Raw genomic sequence first — 12,585 nt, forward strand, 5'->3', positions numbered from 1 at the left:
TTATGTATAATGTATAACTCTTTCTTGAGTCATGACATCAAGAAATCCAATTTTATAATGATGATTAGATTTTGCTTTATAAATGCAACTATTTATAAACTGAGCTATTACTTCATAAAGGTTACTTGAAGACTTATAATAATCAATTGGAAGTGGAGTGATGTAATTTTATTTATTTTAGTCAATATTCTTGTAGTGCCCACTTCACTCTGCATTTTTCAATTTGCATGAATTCTCATTTGATTCCCATCACACTTCATCCAGGCTTATACATTCATACAAAACATTATATCTTCATCCATACAATACATTACAATACATTTGTAAAACTGTGAACTATATTGTCCTCGTCATAATTAACAATCCAGAGAAGACAAACAATACTCCCCACAATAACAATACTTCACTATCACACCCTCTCTCACACACACATTCACTTTCTCTCTTACCAGCCACCCTTGGTACAAAGTATCAATTAATCTCATTCACTGACACGAGCCAATCAGAAGACCAGGATTGGAACTTCCCAAGGTCACGTGACGTGTCTATTTGAGTAATGTAAAAAGCATTGGTTAGATAGGCGTTTGATTACAAGTTTCCATTCTGTGCCTAATATATGGTATCATGTGGGAGGTTCGCAGAGTATCACCAGCCCTTAAAACCATCACATCTAAAAATTGGGACGAATTGGGCTATTCGTCAAACTGGGATGACGACAAACTAGGTCGCTTCACGCACACGACAAGCTTGGTTTACTCGTGGAAATCCACGTGAAAAATTCTATTGACCAAACGTAGGCAACGTTTGATGATGATCATTAATAATATTAGAATCACTAACCTATAAAATGGATAACCCAAATTGACCACCTTCACTGATCTGAGTCTATAAAAATCTTAGTTCTGATTCCAATACAGTTAGTTTCCAATACATGAATTTATTGATAGTAGTTATATATTGCCGGTCCTGGCACACCTGTGGGGAAGTCTGGCACACAAAAAAAAATCTAACCTAACAAACCTGACCCAACCTAGCCTAACCTAACCCAAACTCAAGGTCAAAGTCAAGGTCAAAGTCAAAGTCAAGGTCAAGGTCATGGTCAAGGTTAAGGTGAAGGTCAGGGTTAAGGTCAAATTATCGAAAACTTTGAGGGAAAAAATATTAATAAATCTTAATTATGTAAAATAATGAAAATCAAAAATAAATAAGAAAAACCAATAAAATTTAATAATGAAAAATCAAAAATAAATCGGAAGGCCTCCCACCCACTCTGGAGTGTATATAATATAGTGTTCACAATAGTGGAGGGACCATCAGTGTTCTGTCAAGAGCCATACAAGACACATCTGTCCAGTTCTAGGACCCAGCAGTTCAGCAAGACTTTGTGAAAAAGTATCCTAGGACACAGGGCCGCTGTTTTGATCTTGAATTGTATAAAAAAGGTTAGTAGACAAGTGTTTTCTATTATATATTTTGAAAAGAGAAATTTTTCTTATTCTACTCATGAAAATCGATATTTATATGATAATTTTTTATGTTCAGTGTCACTTTAATTTATTGCATAGTAGATTCTGTAAATAATAGTTGATACCTCCCTCGCATTCGCTACCTTTCAGCCTGCCGCTCTGCTCTGCTCCCCACGCCACGCATCAACCAAATGAGTGGTTGACCCACCCGCCACCAGGGTGCGCCTCAGTCGCCGCCACCCGTTCCTGCGTTTCTATTGGCCGAGCACCGCCGGCCAATAGCAGCGCAGGTGAACTCGGGGACTGTGAATAAAAGGGGGCTACTCAGCTACCCTCGATAGCATTTGCTCACTAGCAGCCCTCCACTGAAGAGCTAGAAGAGACCACCAGCCGAGACCACTACCAGCCGAGAGCACTACCGAGACCAGGAGCAGAGCAGCGAGCAGGCCAATGAGGGAACCACAGCGAGACTAACCGCAACCCTGAGGTGTCTTTCTTGTCTACTACCCAGCCGATGCCTAGGAGGAACCAAGCCGGCCACCGAATCCAGAAGAGGAGGGCCCTACGTCGGCTTCGCCAGGTGGAGGAGAGGCTGAGGCTGTACACCGCGGCGCCAGCTGCGCCCCAAGACTTAGCGCCTCAGCCTAACAACTGACGCGCGGTTCTGGATGCGCGGGTTGGGTGCCGAACCGACATCGGAGTGTGTGCAGCGGAAGCCTACAACCCTGCCTGCCCGGGGTTTGACCGAAGGCCCCTTCTAAACGAGGAAGTGGTCGAGGAGGTCCTCCTGGCGGAGATTCGGCACAACCTCTGGCTAGTAGATCACCTGGTCAACCCTCTCCGTAGCCCGGGTAAACCAGAGTGGAGACTGTGAACCATTGACTTGAGCCCCTGCCGGCCTGCTCTCGCACCAGACGGACCTGCCCGGGACCCTCGCGCGGCGTGGTATTGTGCCAGTCGACGACTACTAAACATCTAGCCTGCCTTGGTCCCTTTTAGGGCCACCAGCAACAAACTTGGCCCTTTTCAGGGCCACCAAAAGCCATTGTTTCAGACAGTGGTAACAAACCCCTCGCTTGACCCGACTGACTAGCCCAATTGATGAACGAGCCACACCTTCCGCCATATCATAGTCTTCATACCTGTTGAGCTCTATAAGCAAAATGTCAGCAGATTCATATGATGTTAATGATTTCTAGTCACCTCATAATGTAATGCATAATTTATGTTCGCATATGAGTATGTTTCTGCCTGTTGAGCTCTATGAACAATAAGTCAACAGATTGATATGATTGTAGACAATGAACTGTGGTTAGGCTAGGTCTGCAGAAGTTAATGGTAACTTCTTCTGACCTAACCTTCCAATGATTTCAAGTATGTCACCTCATAATGTTATGCATAATATATTTTGTGAATAAGTATGTTTCTGCCTGTGGAGCTCTATGAACAATCAGTCAACAATTATAGACAATGAACTGTGATTAGGTTAGGTCTGCAGAAGTTACTAGAAACTTCTTCCAACCTAACCTAAACTCAAAATATTTATTTCAAACATTGTTTTGCTGAACATACCACCATTGTATGATTGGTTCTCAGTAGCATAGTAATTGCATGCTAAACATCTAGATTGAGTGTAAGACATGTCATTCAAGATGACTGTGTCACTCTAGATACATGCTGCTGTCTACATTGCATCCTATTATTAATCTGCTTGTACATATGTTACAGATGAACAAAGCTACCAGATGCCAGCAGACCAGCAGCTCGCCAGGAGAGTTTTGCACATTGGAGGAGGCCTTCAACAACAACCTTCAGACACTCTTCTACAACAACATCACTTCACCCAACTCAGCAAAGGACTTCCACTCTCTGCTGAACAGCCTGCAGATAAAGATCGTTGATGGTCAGGAGTTCCAGACACACGGGCCAATCAAGGTCAACGTAGTGTTGGAGGCTACATACCAATGCAGCCACCTTGATGAGAAGAACTTTGAGCAGGAGGAATTTCAAAATGTAGCCTTCAAGACACCGAACTATTCCATATTCAACATCAACGATCTTGCTGGAATTATCAGGGAGGCATGCAAGAAGCTGTTGGAGGAAGAGGCCAAGTTCGAGGGCAACTCTAGTGGATGGAGCCTTCTCATGCTCGATGGTCTCCTCATATGCATCAGCAAGCACAAACCACTTTGAGGATCTTCCTACATTAAACTGCCAGCCAAAATTGCAGCAAGAAAAGACATCATCAATCCGAAGAATAGTGATCAACAATGTTTCAAGTGGGTGATCCTTGCCAAACATGTTGAGGGGCATGATCCTTAACAGATCAATTAGAGATATCATCAGCTGACTGAAAAATACAATTTCAATGCAATTTCTTTCCCCACCACCATCAATCAAATTGACTGTTTTGAGAGCAATAATCGGAGTGTAACTGTCAATATATATGTGATGGATTCCAAATGTATTATCTATCCGAGATGTGTTGCAAAAGAAATGATGGAGGATCATTTCGATTTACTACTCCTCCATGATAATGATGGTAGTGGAGCCACCACCACTCAGGACAGCAGTGAAGCCACCACCTCCACAACTCGGGACAGCAGTGGAGCCATCACCACTACTCATAAGAAGAAGAAGAGGAAGATAACAATAGTCACTACTGTTTCATAAAAAACTTTGAGAAACTTGTAGCATCTCAGCTCACTAAACACAACCACCGCATCATCATTTGTCGTAGATGCTTCACACACTACACCATCCACAATAATGGGGAGCAGAGAATGAAAGATCACGAGGAGTACTGCACCAACAACAAGACTGCTAGGATCATCATGCCTCAACTCAAGGAAGATGGAAGCCCACCAACAATGGAATTTGTGAAACATTTGAATAAATTCAGACTACCATTGGTGGCCTATGCAGATTTTTAATAACTACTGGAGGAGCCTGAGAAAGAGCAGCAATTGAATGGGAAGGCAACCAATCCTGTCATCATGACTGACAATCACCAACCTCATCCCTAAGGAGCCAATTGTCTACAGAGGACCCAATGCAGCTGAACACTTCATCAAAACTCTGACCATGCATGCAAGAGACCTGGATGAGGCAATCAATCATCATCAAATAAAGTTGCTTCCACTTTTTGAGAGGGAGAAAGCCAGACTCAATGCTGCCACCAACTGTGAAGCCTGTGAGAAACCATTCAATGGTGACAAGGTGTATGACCATTGTCATATAACAGGAGTCTACTAGAACGCTCTGTGCAACAAGTGCAACCTTCAAAAATGTCGTACAACATTCATCCCTGTTTTTCTTCATAACTCTTCCAATTATGACACTCACTTGATTATACCGCACCTTGGTACTGATAAAGAGCAGCTGTTTGTCATCCCAAACACATCAGAAAAGTACATATCATTCACCAAACGAATTTCAAAACAACTGCACCTACAATTCATAGATACCTTCAGATTCACACCAGACAGCCTGGACAACCTAGTCACCAACCTTGTCAAGTCTACTGAAGAAGTGGCAATAGTGCTACCACATACTGCTAGAGAATTTGGAGACAAACTGGAATTGGTTTCCAGAAAGGGTGTGTTCCCCTATGAATATTGTGACTGATGGGAAAAACTGGAGGAGACCTCACTACCACCAAAGGAAACGTTTTTCAGCAAGCCAACCGATAGCCACATCAGTGACAAGGCATATGAACATGCCCAACAAGTGCGGGAAAAAATTTGACTGCAAGACCCTGGGAGAGTACAGTGATCTATACCTCAAAACAGATGTTCTCCTTCTGGCCGATATCTTTGAAAGCTTTGGAGATATGTGCTTGAAAAACTATAACTTGGATTGTGCACACTACTTCACATCACCAGGCTTCTCCTTTGATGTTATGCTAAAGTATACAAAAGTTGAACTAGAACTCCTAACTGACTACAACATGTATATGTTCATTGAACGAGGCATCAGAGGCAGAATAACAACATGTGTTCATTGACATGCTATTGTCAACAATGCCTACACAGGAGCACCTGTCGATCCTGAGAAGCCCACATCATATCTCCTGTACACAGATGCAAACAACCTGTATGGCTGGGTGATGTGTCAACCACTCCCATGCCAGAAATTCCAATGGATGGAGAAAGATGAGTTGGAGGGGTGAGCGGAGGTATTGATGGTGTTGGAGATGTTCAAAAAATAGGCTACATCTTGGAGGTGGATGTTGAGTACCCTGCTGAGCTACACAACTACCAAAATGATTTTCCATTCCCAGCCGAGAACAAAAAAACACCAAAATCAGGTTTATTGAGATTGATGACAACTCTAAACAACCATGAACAATATGTATGTCATTACTGCACCCTCAAGTAAGCAGTACAACATGGACTGAAAATCACTAAAGTTCATCGAGGTGTAAGGTTTGAGCAGGATGACTTCCTAGCACCCTACATCATGCTAAACACCGACAACAGTCAAGGAACAAATTTGAAAAAAAATTCTTCAAACTAATGAACAATGCAGTTCTTGGCAAGACAATGGAGAATGTTCGGAAGTGCGTGAACATGGAGCTTGTCAACAATGAGAAACATCTAAGGAAACTGTTTGCCTGACCAACCTACAAGGACCGCATCATCTTTGGAGAGAACATTTTTGTGCTGTGAAACTGCACAAGGAGAAAGTTGAGCTGAACAAACCTATCTACATTGGTTTGACAGTGTTGGACATTAGCAACACCCTTATGTATCAATTCCATTACAATGTAATAAAACCAACATACAAAGAGAACCTGCAACTGCTCTACCAGGATACGGACAGCCTATTCTACATTGTGAGAGCTGAGAACCTCAACAGTGACATCGTCAACAACCAGCAACTAAAAGACACCATCGTTACATCTGAGTATCTGACCGACCACCCATGCTATTCAGACACAAACAAGATGGTACTTGGAAAGTTCAAGGATGAATATGCCAGCAGAGCTCCTCATGAATATGTGGATCTACAATCAAAGCTGTATGCCTAAATGATGAATAAAGCTAAAGGAGTGAGAAGACCAATACTTGGACAAGAACTGTTGGAATCCCACCCAGATGATGAATGATAAATCACCTTTCAGGACTACCTTGACTGTCTCTATGAGAACAAAGACATCTCTAGGAAGCAGGTGATGTTTGGTACCAGGAAGCATCAAATCATGACTCTGGTGCAGAAAAAGAAGGCGCTAAGCAATGCTGATGAAAAGAGACATAATATTGAATGATGGAGTTCATACTTTGGCATTTGGATATCATTCTCTTTCTTGTAAAAGGAGCAATGATGATGATGATGATAATGGATAAGTTGATGAATCATCTGCAAAAAGGCTATGTCAGAGTGATAATGAGTAACAGCCATCATTAGAGAACTGAAAATTGTATAGATAAAATGAGCTTATACAGAATGTACTTTAGGATACTTATAAAATTAATAATTGTTATAACATGACATCAATGCTATTGAACTCATGAGAGTCAATGCTACATACATAGATTTGTGCAATGTGCATTCCATTTGTATATTCTTTTCAATAATTGAGATTTGTTAATAAATACTATATACTTGCATATTTTTGTTATTATTCAACAACTTCCTTATCACTTGGCTATAAGTACATTATGATGTCATACAGACCAGTTGAAACATAAACTGTATACTTTAACAACTATATCCAAGCTCATTGCAGCTTCTAGTGAGCTGTGAGTGAACACTGACTGAACAGTGACTGAACAGTGACTGAACAGTGAACAGTGACTGAACAGTGACTGAACAGTGACTGAACACTGACTGAACAATGACTGAATACTATTGAATGCTATTATGTTAAATATAACTAGGAAAATATATCCCTTGTGATACAATGATTTGTTCTCATTCTAGGATTCGAATCTGAGACTCTTGAATTCTACAATTCCTTTCTCCAATTCTAGTCTAATTATTTTTAGATTTCTAATTTTAAATATTCTCTTTTCTATCAATTCATAAGCTAGACCTTTCCTTATTCATAACTCACTCAAATCTTAAATATCCCATTTGTAACCACCACCTAAATACCCCATAATGTCTCCTGAATCTGTACCCTTTTTCTCACACTTGGATGAGTGTTGTTCGACTTTTTCAACAAGTTTGGGCATCAACCTGCCTGTTACAACCAGCAGCGACACGTCAGGTTTTGGTTAAAACCTGACTACATCTTGGTACATCATCGCCGGAGCCTCGAAACGCAAGAGGACCTCGAGAAAGGCTAGGAAAAGCCTTTCCGGCAACCCCGACTTCGATCCGGACCTCAGGAAGACACCCGGTGACCAAGGACTTTGACTTAGCGCTCAGAAGAGAAGTCCAGTGCGCGGGCTCCCGCAGCTTGCCGATTCAATCCGGAATCACAAGAGGACCTCGAGAAAGGCTGGGGAAAGCCTTTGCGAGAACTCCGAGATCGATCCGGGTCCCAGGAAGACACCCGGTGCCCGAGGACTTGGACTTAGTGATCAGAAGAGAAGTCTGGTGTGCAGGCTCCCGCAGCTTGCCAATTCACTCCGGAATCGCAAGAGGACCTCGAGAAAGGCTAGGGAAAGCCTTTGTGAGAACTCCAAGATCGATCTGGGCCCCAGGAAGACACCCGGTGCCCAAAGGACTTGGACTTAGTGATCAGAAGAGAAGTCCAGTGCGCGGGCTCCCGCAGCTTGCCGATTAATTCCGGAATCGCAAGAGGACCTCGAGAAAGGCTAGGGGAAGCCTTTGTGAGAACTCCGAGCTCGATCTGGACCCCAGGAAGACACTCGGTGCCCGAGGATTAGGACTTAGAGGAGTCCGGTGCGTGGGCTCCTGCAGCTTGCCAATTCACTACAGAATCCCAAGAGGACCTCGATAAAGGCTAGGGGAAGCCTTTGCAAGAACTCTGAGCTCGATCCGGACCCCAGGAAGACACCAGGTGCCCGAGGATTAGGACTTAGAGAAGTCCGGTGCGCAGGCTCCCGCAGCTTGCCGATACACTCCGGAATCGCAAGAGAACCTCAAGAAAGGCTAGGGAAAGCCTTTGTGAGAACTCCAAACTCAATCCGGACCCCAGGAAGACACCCGGTGCCCAAAGATTAGGACTTAGAGAAGTCCGGTGCGCAGGCTCCCGCAGCTTGCCGATACACTCTGGAATCGCAAGAGAACCTCAAGAGAGGCTAGGAAAAGCCTTTGCAAGAACTCCGAACTCGATCTGGACCCCAGGAAGACACCCGGTGCCCGTGAATAGGGACTTGGTGAACAGAGGCGAAGCCCGGTGCGTGGGCTCCTGCAGCTTGCTGATTCACTGCGGAATCGCAAGAGGACCTCAAGAAAGGCTAGGGTAGACCTTTCCGACAACCCCGTGTTCAATCCAGACCCCCGGAAAACACCCGGTTCCCGAGAATAGTGACCCGGTAACCGACTTTAGTAAATAGTTCCAAGACACACAAGAGGATGCATTGTGGCAATCGGGAATGTTATTCCCGTCACAGAGACCACCTTCACTGCGGACACCGCAGCGCTCCTACTCCTCTCACTCCACGCCCAACCCTGTTTGGCAGTGCGAAAGCATGGCCCCTCTCACCTAAAGGAGGGAAACATTTCTCTAAAGTACTCAAGGCCCTGTTTCAACCCCCGACTCGAACGAGGGTGGTTGGCGGACACCCCACCAAGACTCCTGTCCCCTGCTGCGGCCCACCCCAGACGCCAACTGAGTCTAGCCGGCCCAGAGCAACACTGGGAATTCTAGTAGAAGAAGGTGTGGGCAAAAATCTACTCAGAATTTATATGGTGTCTCCTGTTTTAATTTATATATAGCACTTAACAGAAAAAACTTAAAAGTTTTATAATATAAATATAAACAGGATACACAGGACACGGATAGATTAAAAACACTTAAAAACTTACATTTAAACGAGAATTTTCGGGGGCTGGGCCCCCTTTGTCAATTAACCAGTATTAAATGTAAATTATTTTATTTATTTTTCTTTATTAAATTAACTATCCTATCATCCCACCACACCTTTTTCCCTAATCCTTTATTTTCCCTCTCAAGGATTGAAAGCCTTCCTAGTACATGGGTAACCATAGTTGGAAGAGCTTCAATCCCACCCCTTTACACCAAATTCTGAATTAGCATCTTGTACGGACATTTTTGTTTTTTTTTGTACTAATTTTGCTAGTTGTTTATTCTTGTTGTAATTTAATATTACTTGTATTTTATGTATGTGTGTAAAGGAAAATAAATTGAAATTGAAATTGAAAAATTGAAATTGAAATTGAATTTTAAAGTGTTTTTAATCTATCCGTGTCGTGTGTATCCTGTTTATATTTTTATTACAAAACTTATATATATATCACATAACAGAAGACACATTCAAGTTTGTAATATAAATTCAAAAGCAAGAGACACGATATAAATAGATTGAAAACACTTTAAAACTCACATTAGAAATGGGGGAAATTTTCGGAGAGAGGAGACTCAGTCTCCGATAATTTCCCCCCATTTCTAATGTAAGTTTTCAAGTGTTTTCAATTTATTTATATCGTGTCTCCTGTTTCAATATATATATATATATATATTATATATATATATATATATATATATATATATATATATATATATATAAGAAATATATTTCTTTTATATATAAATATAAAAGAGTGGCGTTGAAAGATCTGATGATAATAAAACTGCACTTCAGCGTACCTCAAAAAGCCTACTGAATTCACATCCATCAGAGAGAGAGAGAGAGAGAGAGAGAGAGAGCGTGAGAGAGAGAGTTTGATTGATTAAACAAAATGAATTAAGAGATAGAGAGAGAGTGTGTGTGGTGTGTGTAGAGACAGATAACATAACAATAAGGAGGAAATGAAAGTGAAAATTGTCAGAGTTGAATTCACATTCAACTCTTTTCATATTCATAGTTGATTCTCTGATTTCATTTTTGGATTCATCTTTTCAAAGTTGAAAATTAAAAAAAAGTTTTAAAAATGTTCATGTTTAGACCTGACTTATGCTTTAAAGAATTTGGAGTCACTGAATTCAAATCTGAAATCATCTGAAAATCTGAAATTCCTCTATCTCCATCATTGGACGATTTAGATTTTGGTGGAGAGTATAGCCTTGAAAAGTACGGCAGGCCGGGCTCGCGTTGCTTGCTACTAGTGTGTGGTGATTTTGCTCCGAGTCGTTCAAGTACACAGGCCAAGACAGGCCAAATTCGCGAGCCAAATCTGCATGTGTGCAGGGCCCTTTAGAGTAAAGTGCAAGATACTCTATACACCTTTTTGACGACTCTGACAGAGGAGACCAAATCCATTGACGATTCCCCGATCCCAGGACCGTGAGGAAGACATCGGAAGTAAGAAGTAAGTAAGTGTCATTATAACGTGGTAACTTATGATGAGTCAAAAGAAAAATAAAGGCTATTATAAACAACTAAAATAAATAAAATCATGGAAAACTAGGTCTCATCACAATCTTTTACAAACGATGAGACAAAGCAATAAATTAGAAAGTGAATTATAAATTAAAAAAAAAGACAGAACATATTAAATTTGAATCGGCACATGTGGTAGGGTGGGGACTTTTGATATGTTTACATCCTTACTACCCTAAACAGAACTACTGGGTCAAAATTGACTTTCAAGCTATTCCCTCCATACCCTTTTTTGAGCACTCATTGCCTAGACTACAAAGAGTGGGTGAAAAGTCCGAGAACGGCTTAATATCTCTACACAAAGGTAATTTGATGGTGAGTGTAGTTGGGGATCCTATTCAAATTAGAAAAACTACTTTGCTATGACTTCCAAAATCTGGTCCGCCATCTTGGATCTGCCATATTAAATGCAACTTCATCTTTTTAAATAGGAAGGTTGTCATGCGATACATGATTTCGATAAAGAATTTCAAGAAAAAATGAATGGCGAAAACCGCACATTGATATCTCAAACCGTTTCGAAGATATTCACATTATAAATCAATACTATTCAAAGCAGAGAGCAGAGAAAAAAGTCCGAGAACGGCTTAGTATCTCATAATAAAATGTGATTCCAAGGTGGTTGTGATTGGGAATTCTACTCAAATTAAAAATACTACTTATTAACTATAACTTTAGAAATCTTGTCCACCATTGTGGATGCAACTTTATTTTTTTCAAATAGGAAGAGTGGTCATGCAATACATGATTTCGATACGGAACTTTAAGAAAAAATGAATGGTGAAAACCGCACATCGATATCCCAAACCGTTTAGAAGATATTCATATTATTAATCAATATCACTTATGTATTTCATTTCTGATTTGCATGGTATTGAATAATGTGAATATATTCTAAACTGTTTGAGGTATCGATGTGCAGTTTTCGCCATTCATTTTGTCTTAAAATTCTGTATTGGAATCATGTATCGCATGACCACCTTCCAATTTGAAAAAATAAAGTTGCATTCAAAATGGCGGATCCAAGATGGTGGACCAGATTTCTAAAGTCATAGTTAAGTAGTTTTTTCAATTTGAGTAGGATTCCCAATCACAACCACCTAGGAATCACATTTTTTATGAGATACTAAGCCGTTCTCGGACTTTTTTCTCTCCTTTTTGCTTTGAATAGTATTGCTTGATTTATAATGTGAATATCTTTGGAACGGTTGGAGATATTGATGTGTGGTTTTCGCCATTAATTTTTTCTTAAAATTATTATTTCAATATATTATTTATTCTATAATCCTTGATATCTTGTATGTGTAGCCTACTGTATATTGCATAGAATCAGTAGAACATATTGCTGGTCCAACATCTTTAATCCTTTAGGAGTTGCACTCTTAATTCAGGAAAAGATGATATACACATATCCACATACTTTAACCAGGTGATAGTTGTGTGTTACGGTCATATACCTACAATATTTATATTTATTTTTCTCGAGTAACTTTGTAAGTCTTTTTCTAACTAATTACTTTAAGTCCTATCTATGCCTATCTATCTAAGTCTTTCTAACTATGGCTGTAAGTCAATATTTTACGGCTGGAGCGTCATTGGAAAAAGAATAAAAACTATACTGTTTGCAGCGTAAAACACGC

The sequence above is a fragment of the Nilaparvata lugens genome, chromosome 6, assembly GCF_014356525.2.
Source record: "Nilaparvata lugens isolate BPH chromosome 6, ASM1435652v1, whole genome shotgun sequence".
Taxonomy (NCBI): Eukaryota; Metazoa; Arthropoda; class Insecta; order Hemiptera; family Delphacidae; genus Nilaparvata; species Nilaparvata lugens.